Raw genomic sequence first — 24,601 nt, forward strand, 5'->3', positions numbered from 1 at the left:
GTAGAACTGGATTAGACCTAAGAGCCTTAATCTTATTAGAAAAAGAGAACATTGATAATCCTGACTGATTTTTCTATTAACAAAACGATCCATTTTTACTTTGGGGTGACAAATAATCATATCAAGGAAATAATTTAGCTTTATTTTTTTTTTCAACAATTGATTTTGACAAAAGTTTTTTTTAGGCAATGTGAGATTTTAGAAGCTTGTTACTCGATTTCAGTAAAAAAAGGGTTAACTTTCCTAAAAAGCTAGAATAGTTCAGAAATGGAGGATCATTATACATTAAATGTTTATATGAAACTGATCCCCCATTCTAAATATTCAAATAATTTTTTTTTTTTTTTTTTTTTTTTTGCCTAAGTAGAATTTCATTTTTTTGTGGGATGGGGAAAAGTGATTCAGCTGAGAGTGTTAATCTACAAATTTTCCCAATATTTAACATATTTTTCATGCATTATTTACCCCCATTCGGCTTCAAATTAAAAAAAAAAAAAAAAGTATTATCAAGTTTTATGGAAAAAATTATTGGTTAATTCCTATTTGAGTCATGTACATTATTTTGAATAAAATGGGTTTCAGTATTTTAAAATAAATCAAGATGAATTATCTTTCTTTATATGACAATTTGCCACCCTAAAGTAAAAAGGGCCAATCAAACTACAAGACAAGATCACATGTGCATGTTTCAACTAAATATAAATTTCATAAGTACATTTTCAATTATTTTTTTTTTTTATTTACTATGAACAGAATATTTAAATTATAAAGATGAAGGAAAACTATAAAACTTTTGTTTTTTTAGTTATCATCAAGCAAAGATCCCCCTAAAAATCAAACATCATAATAAAAAAAAACAAAGCAAAAAAAAAATAATAAAAAAAAAATCCAATATAGAATATTCCCAAAAGATTTTATTTTTTTTTTATTTTTTATTTATTTTTTTTTTTTACTTTCAATAAATTTTAATAGTAAATAAGAAATCTTTTTGGGAATATTCTGTTTTGCATACATTTTTTCTATGGTGTTTGATTTTAGTCAAACAGGCTCATAGCAAGTGTAAGGAGACTTTGCATGACAATAATCTGTTTTTTGTTATTAATAAGATTTAAAAAAATTTGTTATAGACATCAAAAACTTGTTATTAAAATAAAATAGTTGAAATTGTTTCAGTTTTCTCAAATGATGTCAAAGCAACACGTGATCACACCAAGTTTCAAACCCTCATCAATATATCAAGCATAAAACCCTCATCAATACATACAAGATAACACATAAAAGTTCTAAAATTATATATAGAAAAGCATTTATAAAGAGAGAAATATTTATTTTCCAGAATTCCCCCTGTAGTTAAAAAACAAAAATAAAGAAAAATCTGTATGATGTACGTACCTCTGACGGAAAGAAAATATATTTAAAAAAAAAAAAATCACATAAATTGATTAAGTAGTTTTATTTTTATAAAGAAAATCATTTTAAAGCGATTAATGAGAATTTGTAAACATTACAACATAAATCTAGTATGAATTATTTTATGAGTTATTTCCATTTGTTTCTTGAATTTTTTTTTTTGCAAAATGACGGTGAGACGATCACTTTTTAGATACTCATAAAATTTGATTTTCTTGTTTCAAAATAAAACTCTTTGATCAATTTACGTCATTTTCAGAATGTTTTTGTTTCGTCATGAGTACTTGCATCATGTAGATTTATTTTTGTTTTTTAATATAGGGAGAATTTTTTTAATATAGGGAGAATTCTCGACAAGAACTAAAACAAACTTTGATTTTAGCACCCCTACAGATTCTGAAGATGGAGTCCTACTCAACCAATATACGTTTCTGTATTTTCTGCTAATATATATTTCATTACTTCCAAGCCTTCTCATTCTTCTTTCAACATGTAAACCACAACGCTTATGGTACTCCTCTCTGTATATATCACACACAATGCTTCAAGTAAACTACATTACTTTATCAAATGTATTGAGAGATTTAAAAACTAGCTGCCTTTATTATTATTATTGGACCTTCACGGTCTTATCTATTTGTAAAGGTGGTCACAGAATTTCAACTACGGTTATAAGACATGTATTATCCTTAAAATGAGGGGTGGGGATAAAATAATTCAAGTGACCTGAAAAATATTTTTTTTTAAGATAACACTAAATACTTTACATTAACATTCGTTTACACTGAAAATTTCATTAACATCAGAAAATTTTAATGCTTTTTGTAATCATTATTTTGGGGTAAAAAAGAAATATTTTCACTTTTACTGTCTGTTCCTAGTTGTAATCTAAGCTACCACAAACAAATATTTCAACTAGGTTATTGCTTTAAAAAAAAAAAAAAAAAAAAAAAAAAAAAAAAGAAAAAAAAAGAGCAAATCAAAATAAAATCCAGTAGAACAGGTAGAGTTAGAACACGGTCTTAGAAATGAAAACCTATCAAAAGAAAATGTTATTTTTATACCTAACAAGCAATGATCATATTTTTCAGCCTTTTACCATATTTAAAGAAAAGAAAAAAACTAACAAGAGCCGAATTATTTTTTGATTATGTAAAAACAAACAAAAAGCTATTCAAAGAATCGGACACTTATTTCGAGATGAGAACAAGATCTTCCGTTCGTTCCGAGTACTTCCCAGAGAATTGTTTTCTACAAGATATAAAATGGAGTGTTTTATGGCTTTGCATAGAGCAGATTCACACACATAAAAAAAAAAAAATATTGGAGTTTATCTTTGTCGCTGGCAGAAGAAATTCATCTTTGGGGAACTTGCACCTCACCCCCAATGTATATATATATATGTTTACTTAATTTCGGGTGTGACCACTCTTCAGAGATTTTTCAAATTTTGTGCTCTCGAGTATTAAGGATAGAATACAGAGAAAGAAAATGGAAACTCTGAAAAGGTACCTGTGCGTGACTTTCTTTAAAGCGGATTTTTTTTTTTTTTTTTAGATAGGTTGCTTTTACACAGTTCAGAAACCCTATGTGCCCCGTTAACTCTGAAATAATGACAGTAACAGTCCGGTTATCAGGACAAGATTAAAGTGTAGTATCTGTTCTTCAGATGCTGCACTTCAATTTCTTGTGCTTTGTCAGTGGAGGAGAAATCCTTCACGACTGAGACAATTTTAATTTTTTTTCCTTTTTTCCACATTAAAAAACGACCCTGGTGTCTAACTCTGTCCTGTGGGGAGGCATTGTAAATAGGAACAGTCCGGTTATGGGGATCATCATCAGAGAATTTGATGTTTTTGTCAGAGTTTTCCTTCTCTTAGATGAGCCACTTTCATTACGGCTAAGGAGTCAGAGACAGACAGACACACACACATTAGAAAAGTCATTGAATTAAATAAAAAGATCAATTAGCAACTATAAACACTGGTAGCTCAACATTCAGTGAGATAGAGCTAAGTATATATCTATATTTCTGACAATTATTCTCAAATCATATTCCAAAAAAATGCAGTGACTGCGACCGCATGATTGACATTGTGGCCAGTGTCGAAATCAAGCACTGAATTAAGACTATGACAATGAGCTCTTACTGAGAAAGCAGACCACTTGAGATTCTACAGAAGTTATGACCACTTCAACTGATATTCCCTTGTTAGTCAAGTTTTATGTTCTGTGATTAAATAACCGATAATATTCAAGTGGTTGCTATATGATTCCCTCCTCCTGCACCAGGCTTTCACAAAAAGCACTCCCACTATCTGTGTTTAAATCAAGATGCAAATTCCATGAACAAAGCTTCTTTTCTAGAAGTACTCATGTGTGGAACTGTTCCGTTGGTCTGCTTTCCAGCAGACTACAATATGGTCCTCTTCAAGTTCAATGTATAGACAAGTCCTTGTTGAGCCATCCCCGTAAATAATCAAATGTTACCTAATTTTCACCATTAACAATCACTATGCCGTTGTCTCAGTGACCACCGTACATTCATTAACCCTTATTTTCAAGTGACCTTTCGACCTTGATAAGTGGTGACTCTTTGTGTGTGTGCGTATATAATCAAATTCCTTTTCCTATAATTATTTCCATATAATTATCATTCACCACTCAAAAAACTTCTTTTGCTTTTCAGCACAAATATTGAAAATAGTTTTTTGAGTGGTGAATGAACATTTTGCTAACCGCATTTCATTTCCTCTGATGATATGAGCCTTTATTGAAAATCCATGGATTAAGGAAATCAACATAACCCCTTCTATATATTCCTTTTGTCAAACAATAAATTCTTAATTTGAATATATGTGTCTATATGTTGTTTTTTCAGAATTTAAATACAATCACTTATATATATATATATACACACACACACACACACACACACGTTTTCGTGATAGCACCAAGGAGAGTTTGGTGAGCTTTCATGTTCATGTTGACAGTTGGGAGTCCCTAGTGTCTGATTGCAGGCAGTGGAGGGCACAGATATATAGGGGCGCAGAACACCAAGGCAGCCAAGATAGACCGAGTGAAGCTCAAGAGAGCATGTAGGAAGCACAAAACCTTGCCATCCAATCATGGAGACCTATGGATCAGTGAGGTGTGCGACCAGGCTCTGTTATCCAGGGCAGATCTTGTTAATCACATGAAAATGCACAATGATACAAGTTCCATTGCTGTTGGTTTCATCCAAACCAAATACCATCATCAATGTCATGTCTGCTGGAGGGTGTGCAAATCACTGGCAGGACTGAAAAGTCATCTTCAAGTACATGGACGTTTGATGACTGAGGGAGTGGCACTCGTCTGACAAGAAGTTGCAATCATATATAAATTATGTTCTAAGTCAATACAAGGGGTCCATAACCTGTAATAATTTTACTTACAATTAATTGGATTCATATGTGAACAAAGGTGACCCATGTCTGGTCGACATGACAAAAAAAAAAAAAAAAAGATCAATGAGCAATCGTGATTTGCTACCTTAATATACAATGGGCTTTGATTTTTAATCTCTAAAGAAAAAAAAAATGTTGATTGCGCTTTAAAGCTTATAATCCAAACATTAATCTCAGATAAGAGACGATAGTTAAGTGGATAACGACACGGATTGGCAACCTGAGTGCGCCAAGTTTGACTCCAGTCAGTTTTATAGCACCAATTTTCATAGGGTTAGATGAGGAAGATGAAGTTCTATTTTGAATATGAATTGGGCGTTTGAAATTTAGTGAGTGTAATAAACGGCCCAATTAGTAGTAGAGATATTAATGTTTTTTTTAAATGGAAATCGCTCAAGACAAGACATGAAACCACCTGATGTAAAGAGCTAAAAAAAATAACACTATGGTCAAAAACTAGCGAACTATAAATGTTATATGGATAGATTCTTCTTCAGAAACATTGTTCATGGAATGTGAGCACTAAAAGGAAAGTGAATTCCTTAATTAAATTAGAAAAAAAAAAAAAAAAAAAATCAATGATTACAGAATGTGGTGGTGCTAAGAAATTTTAATGATTAATGCATCATCATCATATTCGGTTTAACATTGGTTTTAAATGCTAGCATATGGTGTACAGCTTTTAAAAATTGACTTTTAAACTAACCTATCTCTGGTCAGGTCTTAATTTTTCCTTCTCTAAAATCCATCCTTATTACTTCTTCCCATGTCTTCTTGGCCGTTTCCTCAGAACTGAACTTCAACTGTTTTACATCTACTTCATCATTATGGAGGTGATCGTGGCCAAGTGGTTAATGACACAAACTGATGATCAAAGTGTCTAAAGTTCGAATTCAGTCAGTTCCACAGTATCAGTTTAATAGGGCTAGGGTTAGGTAAAGAAGGTGAAGTTCAATTTTGAATATAAATTGAGCGTTTGAAATTCAGGCAGTATAATAAATGGTGCAACTTTATAATTTTGATTAAAATTTGGGTGAACAAACTTTTTCCATCTAAAACGTTAATTATCTATTCACGACATTAAAAATATGCAAAAACAAAACTATGTATAATAATAAAACCATTGAATTAGAAAACTATAAGAACAAGTGATGAATTAATGAGATGTTCTTTTGAAAAGAAATATGCAAATTAGTTAACCTTAGTATGTCAATTGCATACGCATGTAAAAAAGGTAAGGAAAATGAAATTTTACTTTGAATATGAATTAGGCTTTTTAAACTCAGTCCGTGTGATAAATGGACTAATTTTGCAAAATTAGAGACATCAATGATTCTTAAAATCAGAAAAAAAAAGAAAATTATTTAGCAACAATTGCTAATTATGGTGGTCTTCAGAAATGTCAATTATTACTGCATCATCATGGAGGTGACGGTTTTATAAGTGGTTAACGACGCGAACTGATGAACAAAGCGTGCCAAGTTTGAATTTACTTAGTTCCATAGAACACTTTCACTTGGAGAGGTTGATAACCTATACATGGTCCCTCCTGTGAATACCTAATATCTTTCTAGAAATAATTCCAACTGGAAACAACAAGAATCATATGAACAATACAGATCATCAATAGGCAGATGTCGGTGACTAAGTGGTTAATGACATGGACTGACAACCTATGTGATCCAAGTTCAAATCCAGTTCATTTGCACAGAAACACGTTCATTTAGGGATGTTGACAACCTTCACATGGTCTCTCCCGTAAGTACCCGATAACTTTCTAGAAAGAATTCTAACTGGAAAGACATCAGGTAAGATGAATGTCCACAATAATCATCTGATTCATACAAAATGAATGAATGATGCTCAACAGCAGAATGAAAGCCAATCAACAAAGTTTCACCATGCTGATTCATAGGAATTTACATTTCACTATCTCAGATGGATTGATCCAAGACTAGTGAAAGTATGTAGCTTTGAGAGGTACCTTAAGACATTAAAATATCCAAATTTTTAATAAACAATTCATGCAGATGATTCAGTAGTAAAAATGAACTATCATTGTTCACTGTGAAAGAAAAGTTGCAGAAATGCTAATTTCATTAATTGTTTTTTTTTATCAAAAAAAAAAAAAAAAATGAAATTTGATAACCCATCTTACAAGGTTGGTTCGGTTTGGTTATTTAACAACAAAATCAACCTTTATTAGGTTACTAGCGGGGAGGGGGGACAGCATTGCCCAAGTGTTTAGATGGTGTAGTAAAGGACCCCGGGCTGGGGGGGGGGAGATCAAAATAACAGTAGCTTGGGTAGGGAGCATTGCCTGGGTGTGTGTAGGTGGTGTAGTAAGGAACCTTCCGGTGGGGGGGGGGAGGGATGAAATAAAAACAACAGTAGGTAGAGGTGTTAAAAAAAATTGTTAGTAGGTAGGCAGGCTCAAACTAATGTGGAGGAGAAAAAAAAAAGTAAAAAAAACCTGACATCTTAGCTGATGTCCCTATCGGCCAACCGGAAGTTGTGAACGTTGAAATTAAGCATAGTTAATCCAACCGAAATGATGACTTGCAAAAATGGCGACGCAAAAAACCGAACCCTCCTTGTAGAAAACTGCCCAGTTGAGGGTGGAGGAATTAATGTTTTTAGCCAATTTTTCGATATTTGTTGTCCGAAGGATCGAGCTTGAAAATGATACCGGTCTGATCAGGTTCTGACGTGTCTGTCGAAAGTTTTTGCAACACATACAAACACATTTTAACTTTTATATATTAGACTAGCTGTCCCAGTCTGATGTTGCCTAATAGCGTATTTACTTTGCAATTTGTTTTGCTTTGCTGTATTTAAAACTTTCTTTTTTTTTTTTTTAATTAAACAAAAGTAACTCTGTATGGATAAATACAGAGTTACATAAAACATCTTTCATTTTTATAAAACTAAAAAATTTTAAAAAATAATTCTGTCCTGGACAAAGTATTATCTGGAAATAATGAAATCGAATTACATTTTATTCTTAACATACTGCAACAATATCTACAAAAAGAAATGAACAAAGAACTGATAAAGAGACCAACTTTATATATATGATTTAATTTAATGAAACAATACTAATTTTAAACAAATTCTGGTTGACAACATGGGCAGTAAAATCAATTTATAAATTTTCACCATGAATCCATGTGAAAATAAATTCAGGATTCATGTTCAGCTAAGTAATAATCAGAATTAAGTATTATTTTTTTTTGTACAAAATATTTTTTTATGATTTGATTATTGAAATAATTTAATAATATACAAGGCTCATTCCAAAAGTAAAGCCTTCTATTTTTTAACACAAAAAGTTGAAGAGCTAAAAAGACGGCAGTGGTACCATTAAAAAGGAAAGACTTTGTGCTCCAGAATTTATTTTTCTAGATAGTCATCACCATTCTCAATGCACTTTTGCCATGAATTCAATGACGCATCTCTGCTTCTGATGCACGTCCATGACAGGGATTGTTTTCTTAGAGTTTAACATTATCAATATCTGCAACAGGTGGATGAAACTTTCAGGTCCTGAATGCATAAGTTCAGTCATCATAATAATACAATTCGTAGTCCCAACTGATCCATTTGGATAGAATAAAAATTAGGAGGCATTACTTTTGGAATGCCCCTCGTAAATTTAATTATCTAATTAAATATTGTGAATACTTTAATTATTTAAATTGACAAATTTTATTTTTACATTATTTTTTAAATTGTTAATTATTTAGACTGGAATTTGATCACATCTTGGAAAATATTTCGTAAGGTTAATTTGGAAATATTAGAAAAACCAAAATAAAATGTTAGACATTTTATTAAATGATTAAAATCATTTTTTTTTTTTTGAGACTTTCAGCGTAATACACCCTTTTCAAAAAGACTTTGTTTTAGTTTTAGTTTTTTTTTTTTTTTTTCGTTTGTTTCTTTATTTTTCTGGTGGTATTAAGCCTGAAAGATCAGCTCCTCATGAAAAGAGGAAAGAATATGTCCGATGTTTATAGTTTTTGCAAGTCTAAAGTCGATATGTATGTGCGAGCCTTGGCGCAAATTTTAAGTAGGAGTTTGATCACATCTTTGAAAAAAGGATTTTATAAGGTTAATTTGAAAATTATTAGAAAACCCAAAAATGTTGAAATATTTTATTAAATGATTAAAATATTTCTTAATTTTTTCAAAGACTTAATGATTTAATTAAATCTTTGAGATAAAAAAAAAAAGACCGATTTTCCACATCTTTTATGAGTGTGTTTATGTTTACTTGCATCTCTTAAAAGGTCCTTAAGTGTCAAAATAAAAACCCTTGTTGGAGGCCGAGAATAATGTGTTTTGCTTGCTTCTTTTGAACTATGATCTTTATAGGTCATAGTTCAAATGCAGCAAATGAAGGTCAGTTTTTTTTGATTGACCTTTGTATATTTTCTGACCATTTTTTTTTTCCATCTAATTTGTCAGCATTCACTCTCCAACCTGCCCGATTTTGTCTACTATTTGCAAAACAAAATTAATAGGTAGATAAATAATATATATATTTTTTGATTCTTTGCATCTTAGTGATGTTTTACCTAGTATCTATCTCTCCATCTTTTAGCAATTCCATATTAAATTTAGATCCATGGAAAGAATGTTTTTAAATTGCATGGGAAAGCTAAAACATCACAACTTCATGAAATCTTATTTTCATTTCACTCCTAAAAGAAAAAGAGTTATCAATCGAGAATCAGATTAATTAATATTCATGTCGGAAGTAGAGGATCATTTTATAATCTAATGTACGTATTATAATATAAAATTGTGGAGAGTAGAAAGTGGACCTTGGGTTTACTATCAGCAATCTTGTAACTCTCGCTTTCCTTAATTTTGTTCTTTAGTCTTCACATTCCATGAGAGAAAAAAAACAACAAAAAAAACTAGAAACAAAAAAGCATCCTTCGGGATGGGGGACTCCTCACTATATATTTTTATCCAATGAGGCTTTATATACAAATAGGTGAGGGAGTCATCAGGATCAATAATTTTATATATATATATATATAAAAAAGGAAGAAAAAAAAAAGGTTTCCTTCAGTTTTGACAGACTATGGATACCTACTATAAGGGTGCCTGCACATGAAATTTTTGTGGCAGCAGTTGCACAATCTCAACCACACCTCTCCTGAATCGACATTGTTGAATACCAGTGGCAAGTGAAGTTTCAGGACGACTGGAAACAATTCCGAGATAAGCAGAAAACACATACAGCACCTAGAATTCCCAAATGGTCACCCATCTGGTACTAGCCAGTCTCAACGTTGTTTAACTTCAGTGATCTGACGAGAACTGGTGTGTCAACATGATTATGGCGTATATAATTTTATACACACACACACACACACACACACACACACACACATATATAAATATATATATAAAAAAAAAAAAAAAAAAAAGAAGATATACAGAAATATGAAAACAACTTAGTGACGGCCCGCACAAAGGTGCCTTTTAAGCCCTGCCAAACTCGAGTATTCTTGTGCAGACATGTGCGCCACTAGCAGCACGTTTTTGATGGTCACTTCTTTGTATAATCAAATGCCGCTTCGAAACCGCCTGCTGTTTTGCACGTCTGCCCGCAATTGATACAGGTTAGATCTGGCAACACAAGACTGCTACATACACATACATACATACATATATATATATTAAATACCTATAGACACTAGTGTTTCATCCTTTTGGAAATCATCAGTCTAGGGTGACACGATTACTACTGCCGGTCGAGAGATTCAAACCCGGCAATGAAGTCATCTCTAATTTCATTAACAAGGAACAAATTGTATAGGCCAACAACCGTAAGAAATATTGTTGAAATTTAAACATTTATTTTTAAATGTTTTAACGTCTGTCAGAGTGATATATAAGAGTAGAAAGTGGACCTTATATTTACTTTTGACAACCTCTAGACCGTCCCTTCCCCTGATCTTCACATTCCATGAGCGATGTTTCTGACAAAGAGGGAAAAATTGCTGTTTTCTGTGTTGGAATCTATCTATATAATACTTATCAATGGCTAGCTTTTGATCTTGAAGTGTTTTTTTTGTTTGTTTGTTTTTTAACTCTTTTCATCAAGTGGCTTCATACCTTGTTTGGAATGTTATCTATAAAAATATCGAAACTCACAAAAAACATTTGATCTTTTTTTTTTAATATTTTTATTTACGTTTTATCATTATGATAAATTTGAGTCGACCCTTATATAGTACAATATCTGGAAAAATATTTTAGATTTTAGAATAGAGAGGAAGGTTCACTTACTACATAAATTTGGATCAAATAGATTTAAAGCACCCCAAAATGAGTAAAAACCAAAAGGACACATTTTACCTTAATGCATTTTTTTTTTTAACTTTCAGTTGAATTCTAAACAAAATAATACCCACATTTATATCTTTGCTATCGTTTTGTTTTTATTTAAATTAAAAAAAAAAAAAAAAAGAAAAAAAAAAAAGAGAAATATGTTTGGCTCAGTTGTTTATGTACGTTGTCTAAATAAAAAAGAGAATCAGCTTCATTATTTACCTCCTTGCCAGGAGGTTAGACAAGGTCAGGAGTCATTTTTAGATAAGAATGCCCTGGCCTAGAAAAATACCTGAGCAGCCCTGTTGACATTCCCCAATAAAGGCGCATCTGGTAATTAGCAATAAATTCCTCTACTTCTCAGTTGCTTTGTTTGACGGCATATCAACTCTTTTTGGATTATTTAATGCCGAATCCAGTAATTTTTAAAAAGTTTTTATATGCTTCAAGTTGTTTACAATTTAATACATTTATTCATGGTGTTTAGTTTGGTTGTTTTGTAGAGAATATTTTGGTACTTATGCACTTTTGTTACCGTGCTGAAATAATATTTTGAAAGACATTCTTAACATGGAGAGGGAAGGGAGTTTTGTAACTATTCTGTGCTTCCACCTAACAATTTAATAAAAAAAGACATTGTGAAACTTTAATTTAACCTGAAAAAAAAATTATTTAAAAATAGCACAGTAACAAACGTGCATAAACACCAAAAATTGTTGTTTTTTTTTTATTATTATTTTGGCATGGCAGAACATGATTGAGTTTTGTAAAGGGAAAAGAATAAACATCAATCTTTGGTGCACTTAAGCCAGGAAGCCGATATCTTCAGACAGTCTGATATGGCAGCATCAAATTCTCAGAGGGAGAATGTAAAGCCTGGGATAGTGGAGCACTTAAGAGGATTAAATAGAACTACACCCGAGATCGACAGCAACAAAGTCACCGTCGGAATGTCACACGTAAAACTCGTTAATTAACAAATTTGTTTAGAAATTTTACAAGATTGAATGACTCATAAATTGGGAAATTAAGTCTTTCTAATGATATCCAGAAATCAAAACTTATAAAAACATAATTATACCTTTTATTGAGATTGTCGAACTGACTTCCTCATCTTGGTTGTTATAGTCACAACGTTTCGGCCATTTTGCCCTCCGGCCTTCATCAGGTGTTTTGTATCGAACTGGGGAACCGTTTGTTAGGAGTCTCGAACCCAACCCTTTATTATCATTACGGGGGTACAGTGTTCGAACTCCAGCTAGGCTCTGGGACATAGTTGCTGATTCTGTTTTGAATGTTACTTTTCACTGCCTTCGTTCAGGATTGAACTCAGTACCTTTGGGTAACTGTAAACTAAATAAAAAGTGCTGAGTTCAATCCTGAACGAAGGCAGTAAAAAGTAACATTCAAAACAGAGAATCAGCAACTATGTCCCAGAGCCTAGCTGGAGTCTGGACACGGTACCCCCGTAATAATAATAAAGGGTTGGGTTCGAGACTCCTAACAAACGGTTCCCCCGTTCGATAAAAAACACCTGAAGGCCGGAGGGCAAAATGGCCGAAACGTTGTGACTATAACAACCAAGATGAGGAAGTCAGTCCGATAATCTCAATAAATGAAAACACCTCATCTCAAAAATACAGACAATTACTATAATTATACCTTTGATTAAAAAAAAAAAAAAAGATTAGCTGAATAATTCATGTAGATTTTGGCTTTGTTATCTACTTGAAAAGAGATACCTTATAATAGATTTTCGGGAATCCTCTTACTTAGACTTTGAAACCCAGAGTAAAAAAGCATATTTATAATTGATCATGTTGATGAGTCAGAAATTTAATTATAGGGTCATTACTAAACAGAGGCAGGGGAGTCAAGGTTGAGAACCGGCAATTCTTTCAGGAATTTCAAATTAAAGTTGGGTTAAGTTTCAGAATTTTTGATTTGGTTGTTTGGTTATTTTGTTTTATGACATATGACTCCTTTTCGGGTTATTTAATGTCGAATTCAGTAATTTTGGAAATCTTTTTATGCTTCAAGTTCTTTATATCTTCAAACATTTATTCATGGAGTTTGCCCCTTTTGTTTTACGGCATATCAAGTAGTATTGAGACGATTAATCGGTATCGAGATTGGAAAAATATGTGCCTATTTTCCGATGCCAAAAACGATTCTTTTAATTGGCTTATTTGATGTTGTTTAAAGCAAAATATATTGATTTTAAACTACCAGTAAAAAAAAAAACAAAAAAACTGATAGATCATAAATGTATTTTTACATTAGAGAAAATCTCTGTACATATGGTAATTATGAAAAAAAAAAAAAAAATCAAACAAAAAAATAAACTCTATAGTTAAGTATTTAGAGATTTATAAAGAATTGGAATCAGTAATTTAGTATTTTTTTTTTCATTTTCTTTCTTTGAAGATTGTAATGCTGGGTATGAGGCAGCCAAACTAGCTGCTAACATTGCCCTGCTTTTTATTGAAACCAACCAAGAGCTCTTTTTAGTATCCTCGCTGTTCCCTTAAGTGCAATTGTCTGGATCACTTTTGCACTTGGTTCACCAGGAATATTAGTTAGGTAGGACTTCAGGTTTTCTTCATAATCCTTGTAGCACTTATAATAACTGGTATGATCGATATCTTCCTAAGATTCCAGTTTTTTTTTTTTTTCATATCATACATGAGACCTTGATATTTGGTCGGTTTCGGAATAATATGGAAATCGTCACATTACTTTCCGGGTTATTTAATGCTGAATCTAGTCATTTTGAAAAAGGTTAATATTTTTCAAGTTCTTTATGTCCTTAAATATTTATTCATGATATTTGTTTTCTTTTTTTTTTTTATAAGTTTTGACATGAGGTTAAGATAATTTGTATCATTTGAATTATTATGACTACTGTTCTCATCTTGGATTTTATTCTCAATCTTTGCACTGATGTAACACTCGATCTTCAAATGCATTTTACTGAACTAAAAAATCTTTGTCATTTGAGGTCCCCAGAATCATACAGCACCAAATGCCATATACAGGTATACTAGAAGGCCGTCTGATGTTGCCCAGTCATAGGATGCGCTTAAAGATATTTTAATGCATGCAGATTTTGTATTTATTATTATACAGCCAATTCTCTATTGACTATTATATTGTACCCAATGTAGAGTAGTGCCCCTCTCCAGCATGTCCCGGTCATAAAATAAGCTTAAATATATGTTAATACATGCAGATTTCGTATTTATTATCATAGAGTTAATACTCTAGTGATTATTATATTGTATCCAATGTATAGTGGCGATTTCAAAAGTTAAAAAAAAAAAAAATGACTTGGGTGCAATCAGCTAGAATCGAAACCAAAACAGTGTTCCAGCCTTATGCATAAGAATTGAAAGTTTGATAGAAATGACGTCATGGCATTAAAATTTGAGACAGTGATAAACAAATTCAGTTTTAGTATAATACAAGAATCAAGCAAGCAAGGACGCTTAGACGGTCTACAGAGTTTTATAATTATTAAGATATGTATAGTGCCGTACAAATTTGGAAGCCTCATTTAAAAGGAACCATGCCGTAATGGATAAAAGGGACCAAAGTGATGATCAGTTCTAAGTACCATCTTGTAGAGGTTGAAAGTTCAATCCCAGTGTAGGCAATACTACGGATAAAATTATGAATTACTTAAATTATGAGTCATTTCTATATTTTTGTTCTTTCCTTGATTTTTAAATTCTAAAATTATTTTTTAATGCATGCATTTCAACATAAAACATACAGGTGCAATTGCTTTTTATTAAAAAAAAAAAAAAAAAAAAAAAAAAAATTATAAAGATTCTTCAGTGTATGTCACTATCACAATTTTTTTTTGTTTTTAAACAAATTCTTTAAGAACTCATACATTTTGGCATAAAAGATACAAGAGCTTTCAAAACATCGAATGTTTATTTTGTTTTGTTTTATAAAGCCGTTTTAGTCTTAATCTCCACTTTTGTGTATGCTATTTCAAAAGAAACATTTTCTATGGAAGTTTTTTTTAACCGAATGACTAATAATCTTTTGTCTTATTATAGAAAACCAAATTGTTTTTATTTTGCAAAAAATAAATAAATAAGAATGAAATTTTTTTTTTTACGAACTGATATAAAAAAAACCAAAACCAAAAACCAAACAAAAATAACAGTTATGGATTTGATATTAAAAAGAAAAAATAACAGCATTGATATTGTACTTGTAAATCCGGCATAATCCAGTTTACACCAGTTAGATCAGTAACGTTAAACAACGTTGAGCGTTGTCAGTATCATGTCAGATGAGTGACCATTTGGGACAGTGTTGGGACGATTAATCAGAATCAGGGGGGAAAAAAAAGAAAAAAAAGAAAACGATCTCTTGGGGGTATCAGGGTCAGAAAAATTTTAGCCTACTTTCCGATGCCAAAAACTTATTTTTTAATTTTTTTTTTTTGATGTTTGTTTATTTGTTTCAAATAAAATTTTCAATTTCTGGTACTAAGGACAAAACGATAAAAAAAAAAAAATTATTTTAAACTAACAATAAAAACTAAAATCACTAGAGCACCCTCAAGTGTTTTGAATTTTCTTGTCAGTTAGTTCAAGCTGGGGATGGGGCATCCTACCAGATACCAAATATTCATCAGATATTATAGAGAAAGATTTTTTTTTTAAAGATTCTGACTGTTCCTTTAAGTATGACTGTTTGTATCTCTTGCACTTTGCTCACCTGATATATTTGCAAGCTTATTTTTCACGAGTCCAATTGCTCTATAATAACTGGAATGATATAGATCTTAAGATTTCAGTTTCTTTTCATGTCATGCATAAAATCTTGGTGTTTAGTTATATTTTCCCTTTCAGCTCAGTTTAATCCAGCACCATTATGGACACTAACTTCTAACGTTGCTTCTTTCTCCTTATCTCATATTACTACATCAGATTTTTTGGACCCGTTTCCTAGCTGTAGGAATTGCATGTGAAAATATATGCCCATATATAGGTTTTTATAATCAGCCAAATAGGAAAATAAACAACTCTATAGCTAAATATTGAGATTTTAGAGTAATCAACTGGAAATTTATAACAGAATCAGTAATTGTATAATTTCCCCCACTCTAACTGTGCCTAAACTTAAATGTAGATTCCATGAACAAAGCTTCTTTCTTAGAACTGCACACCTGTGGAACTCTCTTTCGTTTATCTGCTTTCCAGCTGACTACAATATGGCCGTCTTCAAGTCCAATGTGAACAAGTTCTTGATGAGCCGTTCCCCTTAAGTAATCCAATTTAACAAATTTACACTTTTAACGATTACTATGATATTATCCTTTTGACCACTGTACACTCTTTAATCTTTATCCTTGAGTGGCCTCTGGGCCTTGATAAGTGATGATTCCCTTGTAAAAAAAAAGACTCATCACTAATTTGAATATCAGGTGCTATATATGAGAGAATGATGAAACCTCTCTGCAAAAAAAATGTAGCAAATACTTTAGTCTAACCCCATGCTAATGCACACATGTTGACATGACAGAATAACCAAACCCAAAGTGAAACTTCTTTATTTACATCATTTATTTATGCCACCTTTTACTCATGTACTTATGCTGCTACTACTCTTTCTCTAATCTCCACTTCCCTAAAGTTAAGTAAACTATTTGGAATTCATTCAATTGCATAGAATCTTCTAGAACTGAATATAGTTTGTAAAAAGTTGGCAACTGCTTCCATTTCTATTCGTTCAGCGATTCATATAATCAAAGTATAAAAAAATAATCAATGAATGCTATCAATTTGCAAAAAAAGAATTTTTTTTTTTTTTTTTACTTCATTTCAAAATAACAAAAAAAAGCAGTAATCTTTATTATTTTTTAATTGACCGATTATTATCGATTAGAGTATAAAATTACCTTTCATCATCATATTAAGCTTACTGTCTGTTTCACAGTTTTTAGAAATTGACTGCCAAGTAGCCAGATTTTTATTTACTAAAAGTCTCAAAAAGAGCCTCAAATCTAATAGGTACATCCCATACCATTAGCCAAGCTTTAACCTCTGTCCCATCACTGCAATGTTGCATCCCTGTGCCTGTTTTACACAAGTACTTTCATGAAATATGCTCTGATGAACTTGTAGCATTTGTACCCCTTCAACGTACATACTCCCGACTAACTCAACAAGCCGCAAAATCTGGCCCTTTACTGTTGAGATCTCTGGAGACAAAACCTTTTACTCTAATAATTTCTTCACTCGGACTGTTCAACTTTGGAATTCCCTTCCAGTTTCCTGCTTCCCTGATTATACTAACCTGTATAAGTTTAAGTGTAATGTAAACACACATCTGATTACTTCCCCACAGTCCCCCTGTTAGACATGATCCTAAATAATAGCCCCTAATGTCCAAGTGCCTTGTTTGGGTTGGAAAAAACCTCTTCCTCTTAAGTTCATTCTTATCACTTATGTTTTTCTTGGCATTCTCCTGCCGACCGATTATCTCAATTGTTCACATCTACTAACCAAAGCAATCCTATCCATTCTTTCAATGTAATCAAACAATCTCCCTATACTGTCCAGATTTAATTGTCCTCTGAGGTCATTAGATCTAAACTTGTCTTTTAGACCCATATTACACAAGCCTGGGCGCCCAGCGTTGCCCGGATGTTTGGAAGTGTGTGTTGAGAAAAAAAAAAAAGTGGTAGTAGGCAGCCAGGTTCGAACCCATGATGCGAAGGTGGAAAAGAAAGTGAAAGAAAATCTGACGTCTTACCCTTACTCCATGACACAACCGGAAGTTCGGAACGTTAAAATTAGGCAAAGTCAATCCAACCGATACGATGGCTCGCAAAAAAAAAAAAAAAAAAAAAAAAAAATCAACCCTTCCTTGTAGAAAACTGCCTAGTTGGAGTGAAGGAATTAATGTTTTTGGCCAATTTTTCAATATTTGTTGTCTGAGATGGCGAGCTTTAAAATGATACAGATCGCATGAAAATCTGTTGCCTCTGTTGAAAGGTTTAGGCAGACATACAAACATACATACATACATACATACATTTAAATTGACAGGTGAGATTTATATAATAGACTAGCGGGGGGTACCCGGCGATGCCCGGGTGTCTTGAGGTAAATCAAAACTCCAGGGGGTGGTGTTAAATAAAAAAAAATGTTTTGGTAGGTAAGTATGAGAATCGAACCCGTACCCTTGAGTTGGAAATTAATGTGTGAAAAAAACAAGAAAAAAACAGGCGACGTTACCCATTAGGCCACCGCGACATACATTTGAATTTATTTATTGAACTATAAAAACAGGCGTGCGCAATAAAAGTTAACTCTGCTGCTTCCATTTGACCCAATTAAGAAGGTCAAATAGAAGTCACGCAGTTGTTTACCCAAGTTTGACTGTTTTTGTTTTTTTCCCCCAACATCTGTTGGGGGGAGGGGAACCAGCTCCCAATTGTCCAGATTGAATAACAATTGTCTGATGTACAACATTGATCAAAGATGATTGCTTCTGGACATTTCCCCGGCGCAATGCCGAGAACGTTGTTAACTTTGAATTAGTTTCACTTTTTATACGAAAAAGCCTCATCAACATGCGAGAAGCCAAAATAGCAATAATTTTGTAAAAGTCGACGTAAATAAATCTAGATGCGACGCACTTTCCCAAATCGTGCATATTATTATTTAGGACCCATATAAACAGTTGTAAGCGATCGTAACGACATCAGAACCGTGTGCGAGAAAAGCCTTTTGAAGACATACACGAAATGGTCACACACATTTTGCCTTTTATATATATAGATGTCCATCGTATCATACACATATCATTTCTCCCTGTGCAACACATCCTCAAATTCTAATATTCAGTGTCATATGATACATAGTGTGACATGCTCAGGCATGCATAAATATCAATGGGGAGCACTTTCAGCATGTAGATAATTCAAAAACATCTATGATAGAAAAGACCTACTTTCACTGCCTCATTCTTTCTTATATTCTTTCAGTTAAACTGTATTTTGGCTACTCTAACGTTTTCATCTTTCTAAATGTTCTTTTTATGTGGGTAGGAAAAGGAGACTAGAGATGACCGAGATTTTTTAATGTTTATTTTTGGAGAGAAATAGTTCGCACACAAGAAAGAGACTAGTATTTTCTTTACTAATTAATTAATTATCTCATTAAGAATACTTAGTTTAACCCTTATCAAAATTAACAGTAGCCAATATAACCACTTCTTTTAAGATATAATACACACACACACGATTAACAAAATTTAAAAAAATTACAACTTAAATTGTGTCATAAGGAGACAACAAAAAATTGATTCACTTATATATACACACAGTATAACCTCGGGATACGGCATTAAAAATTAGTAACAAAATACAATACAGTAGATAATACCCATGTATATTATCAAATAACATTATAAATAACACCATAAGGTGGGGTAAATACTGTAACAAGGGACCGGAAAACCATCATATTCCACATCATAATCTGAAAAAAAGTATCCTAGGGCCACCGTATCCCGAGGTTCTGTGTGTGTGTATATATATATATATATATATATATATATATATATATATATATATGAAGCATACTAAATCTCAATGATGGTGTGAATACTGCAGGTGAAATTTAGCTCAATGATTAGGACTTTAAGTCCAACAGAGCTCATATATTATAACTCAGTAGAATACAAAATTTATGACATCTACGATTCTCCTATATTAATAAAGTTTTACTTATAATGTTGTGCTATTCTCAAGTTACATGAGTATTACTAAATGGATTTTAACTTTAAATGAGTTCTCATTTATTAATATTTAACAAAAACAATGATATGAAACTTATTAATGCATATACAAATTTTTTCTCTCACATTCTTCTCTGGTTGCGATCTTTAATGCTTACCCCAAAATGTTCCAGTAAAATGAATTTCTTTTTTACCGTTATTAATGGCTTAAGGAAATGCAAAAAGCCCCCCCCCCCCAAAAAAAAAAAAATCGATAGAAGTCATTAAAACTTGAAATTCCTAGATTGATTTCATAAAGGGAAAAGGGCACATATCTTTTTTTTTTTTTTTAGCTGTAAGACAGAATTGTAGGTATTTCAAACCAAAACTGGAACAGTTGTATGTAAGAAAGTATTTTATTAACTGAAGTAAATAAAGTCGTAGCATCAACCTGTGAGTAGAAAAATAATATTTTAAACTCGCTTTATCTACACACAACGTTGACCAGGAGGCTTTGCTTTCATTGGTTTCCTCGTGCCCTTTTTAATTGTCCCAATTTTTTTTTTTTAGGGCATTTATCAAGTATATAGACAACTAACAAAAAAATAAATAAATAAAAATAGGGGGGCAGAAACCAAATATATAAAAAAAATAAATGTCACGTGTATTGTAACATTTATTGGAGAAGTTTCTACTAGTATTTAGTTTAATTTTCTATTTTTGAGCGATTATCAAGACTCCAAGCATGTGATCCTCTCATGTCTGCCATTTTTTCTAGTTCTAAACATAACACTAGACACTACTTGTTTTTCAAACTGAATAAATGCTTTAAAATAAGTTGAAACACTAAAATCATATCCAAGTAGGTAGAAGAGTAACTTATCTTGCATTTATTTGCTGTACTAACAGAGGGGGGGGGGTCGTAAAATACGCTTAAGTATGATATTTTAATTTGCCCAGATTTTGTATATATTAAAGAGTCGTGATTTCAAAAGTGAAAAAAAAAAAAAAAAAATTTGGGTGCATTCAGCTAGAATCGAAATCGAAAGCAAAAGTGTAGCATTTAAGGCTGGTGACGTTACCATTGTACCAACGTGACGCGCATATGAACTGATTAAAATAAAATAACATGAATGTACAAAATGTATAAAGATTTTTTCAATTTTGACCCGCTTAAAAACTATTTTAACCGGCTAAAGACCCATAATAGAATAGTCCATAAAAAATCCAATCATTTGAGGCCCCTAACGCCACTTTGCAACTTTTAGTTTTGAAAAAGATGGAGTTTGAAAATATGGAGACAGACAGACAGACATAGCGAGTTTTATAAATTAGATTTGTTTCTTATCGATTTATTATCTATAGCGTTTTATTTAGTTAGTTAGTTTACTACCAAAGCATTTTTTGAATAGGATTTTGAAAGTTATATTTAACTTGCGAGGGGTACCCGGCGTTGCCCGGGTGTTTGGAGGTGCGTGTGGAAACTCCAGGGGTGGGGGGAGGGGTTAAAAAAAATGTTTTGGTAGGTAAGTATGAGGATCGAACCCGAACCCCTGAGGTAATGTTGTAAATTAAAGTGTGAAGAAAAAAAAAAAAAAACAAAAAAAAAAAAACGTGCGACGGCAACCATTGCCCCACCGCAACATGCTAACGGAAACACGTTTGAATTTATTTAATTACTTGGATTTGGCAGGTGCCCGTTTTAAGGAGTTAATGAGGTCAAGTTTGACTGCAGGATAGTATCATTTACTGCGGGAACGCTTCCCAAGATGTTATAGGAAAAAGACTAACCCACATGCGGCGAGCGACAAATGTTGAATATTTATCTTCCTGAAATCGAGCAAATTAAATAGACAGGCGAGCTTCGTTGTTAACTCTGAGATATTACGATTTATATGCGATATAAAAAGTTTTAAAAAGTTGTGAAGCGACCAACCGCTGCTCTGAAAAAAGCCTTTTGTAGACATACAGAAAAAGCGAACACACATACATACATACATTTTCGCTTTTATATTTATAGATTATATATTGAGGTATCGTTTGATCATTAATTTTTTTTAAAGAGCCTGATCTGGTAGCATACGACAATTTGTTTTGACTGAAAAAAAAAAAAAAAAGAAAAAAGCCAATAAAATTAAATTTTAATGAAAAGTTGGCTTTGTATTACTGTACACAGATTCGAAAAAGTTGTCAAAAAACAAATATATAACAAATAAATGTTATCAAAGGCAAGATAAGTTATTTTTCTACCTAGCTGGATATAATTTTCGTGTTTTATTCAATATAACATGTTTATTCAGCTCGAAAAACATACAGTGTTTACCGATGTATTGGAAAATTCAAGATGGCGCCTCACTCTCTTTAACACGGTAAGTTTGGGAAAAGGTGTTATAAATAAAAAACTAGACAAAATACTATTAAAAACCCGCCGAATATATGTCAACCTATGTCACGGTAACATATATTGAACGAGTTTTTAACAGTATTTTATCCAGTTTTTTATTTATAACACCTTTTCCCAAACTTACCGTGTTAAAAAGAGAGTCAGACGCCATCTTGAATTTTCCAATACATCGGTAAACACTGTATGGTTTTCGAGCTGAATAAACATGTTATATTGAATAAAAACACTAAAAATATATCCAGTTTGGTAAAAAAGTAACTTATCTTGCCTTTGATAACATTTGTTATATATTTGTTTTTTGACAACTTTTTCGAATCTATGTGTACAGTAATACAAACCCGAAAAATCTTAATTGGTCAGGTTTCAGATACCCAGACTTCCCAGTTCCGTTTATTTGACCTTTTAAATCTCCCGGTGGCAGTGTGCACCCAGCGAACTGCACCCTTATTAAAAGTCAGACTTGTTTAGTTTATTCTTATCTAGTGTTGGGTCTCGAAGACTTGCCCATTTCATAACAACCGGAAATAACCGTTTTTGTTTATGCTTCACTGCCTCCAATCAAATGTGGGATGAAGAAAGAATGATGACGTCATCATCAGCTGATGAAAGAATTGGCTCACTTGGCAAGAAAACAGTTAGCCTGAGAGACTGAACACACAATCATTTCCAACCAGTTTATTATTCGTTTTATACTTACTATTATCGCTACTAAGTTTTAGGAAAACATTCATAGCATAGAAATAAACAAAACAAATCTTTAAACTGGAGATTCAGGATTATCAGAGAGGCGGTAGCACTCTCTATATAGGGATGGCCCGTACACGCCTAGATATGCCTACAAAACAAAACTATCCAAATCTCAACTAAAATCAACTTATAAGTTTCAAAAAACATATATTCTTACAGAGAAGTGTCTTACGAATCCATCGAGTGTCAGAACGTCGGTTAAAATGTCAAAAGAGAGCAAAAAAAAAAAGGGTACAAAAATGGCCAATTGTTCTTCTTTCTTCTTCTTTCTTTTGAGACGATGTATCTCGGTGTACGAACGGTCTCTGACAACAGTTCAAGCATCAATCGACTGCTCTATACACGGAGAAGTGCAGTTACCCATCGCTTTTTAGCTAACTCCATAATTAAATAACAGTACGTGTAATAACAAGTTTTAAACACTATATACCCAATGTAGACAGACCACTTCGAACACGGAACTTCTTTCAAAAGGGACAGCTCCAAATAATACACCGGATGCTCACAGACGTTCCAGTTTGCCAGTGGCCTATATTTCTTGGACGCTGAATATTTGAGGTGAACGTTAAGGTTTTTTCTTTAAACAGTAACCCACCAGCGTTAATGAAACCACGAAATCTTTATCTCAGTTGATCAAAATTGTTATAAGAGTAACCTATCAGCAAGTACGACGTCAAAAAACAATGTTATAAAAACAAATAATTCTTCAGATTTTGGACTGTAAAATATGTACAAAATGTCAATGCTGTGACCAGGATTCGAACCTAAGTTAGCACGGCCACAATGTGGGGTCCTAACCTCTAGACGATCACGGCTAACACTGACGTCTGTCGCTCTTGGCAGAAAGACACATGACTACTGTCAAACTATTGAAAAATAAGGAGGAAACTTGAAATTCTCACGCATGCGCAAAAATACACTATAGCAACCATTGTTAAATGCAGCTGAATCTCTTCGTTCGCTAAGAAAAGTAGATCAGACCAGTTCTTCTAAGAACTCACCAAACGCCAAAGGAAATAAATTAAATTAACCGCAAAAGAAACTGCAAGAAAGTCAAGAAAAATTTAATAGTGAAGGTATGAACATTTTAGAACTTTATAATACTCTAACTGTTTTATCAGAGAGGCGGTAGCACTCTATGTAATATAGAACCGATGGAGGACCAAGAGGCAACCCCTAAGGCCCAAAACCCAAAGACCTAAAACCCAGCCGGAAGCGACCTGCTACTAATGGAGACGGCAATGAGCCGCCTCCTAAAAAAGACAATACTATCATAAATGTAAGTTTAAAAATAAGACTGTAAGTAAAAATACTAATTAACAAGAATAAAAAAGCATTGGAAATGCAAAAGGATATAGGGATGGTATGCCAAAAAGTATACAAACAAGATAGCTATGAATGGCTAGGCACATGGAAATAGAATTGCATCCAAAGTATAGCCCTATAGCTTTTTATAACTGAAATGATGGCACGGAATGAAGATTGGAGA

The 24,601-nt window shown here is 32.5% G+C and overlaps 1 protein-coding gene across 3 annotated transcripts in view; it reads right to left on the minus strand.

The window, feature by feature from the left end:
• Positions 1-24,601, minus strand: part of LOC145255792 (fasciculation and elongation protein zeta-2-like) — a 157,748-nt gene that overhangs the window by 114,075 nt on the left and 19,072 nt on the right. The window lies entirely within an intron of this gene.

Source organism: Euprymna scolopes, chromosome 31 (assembly GCF_053919585.1).
Source record: "Euprymna scolopes isolate OS-2025 chromosome 31, ASM5391958v1, whole genome shotgun sequence".
Taxonomy (NCBI): domain Eukaryota; kingdom Metazoa; phylum Mollusca; class Cephalopoda; order Sepiida; family Sepiolidae; genus Euprymna; species Euprymna scolopes.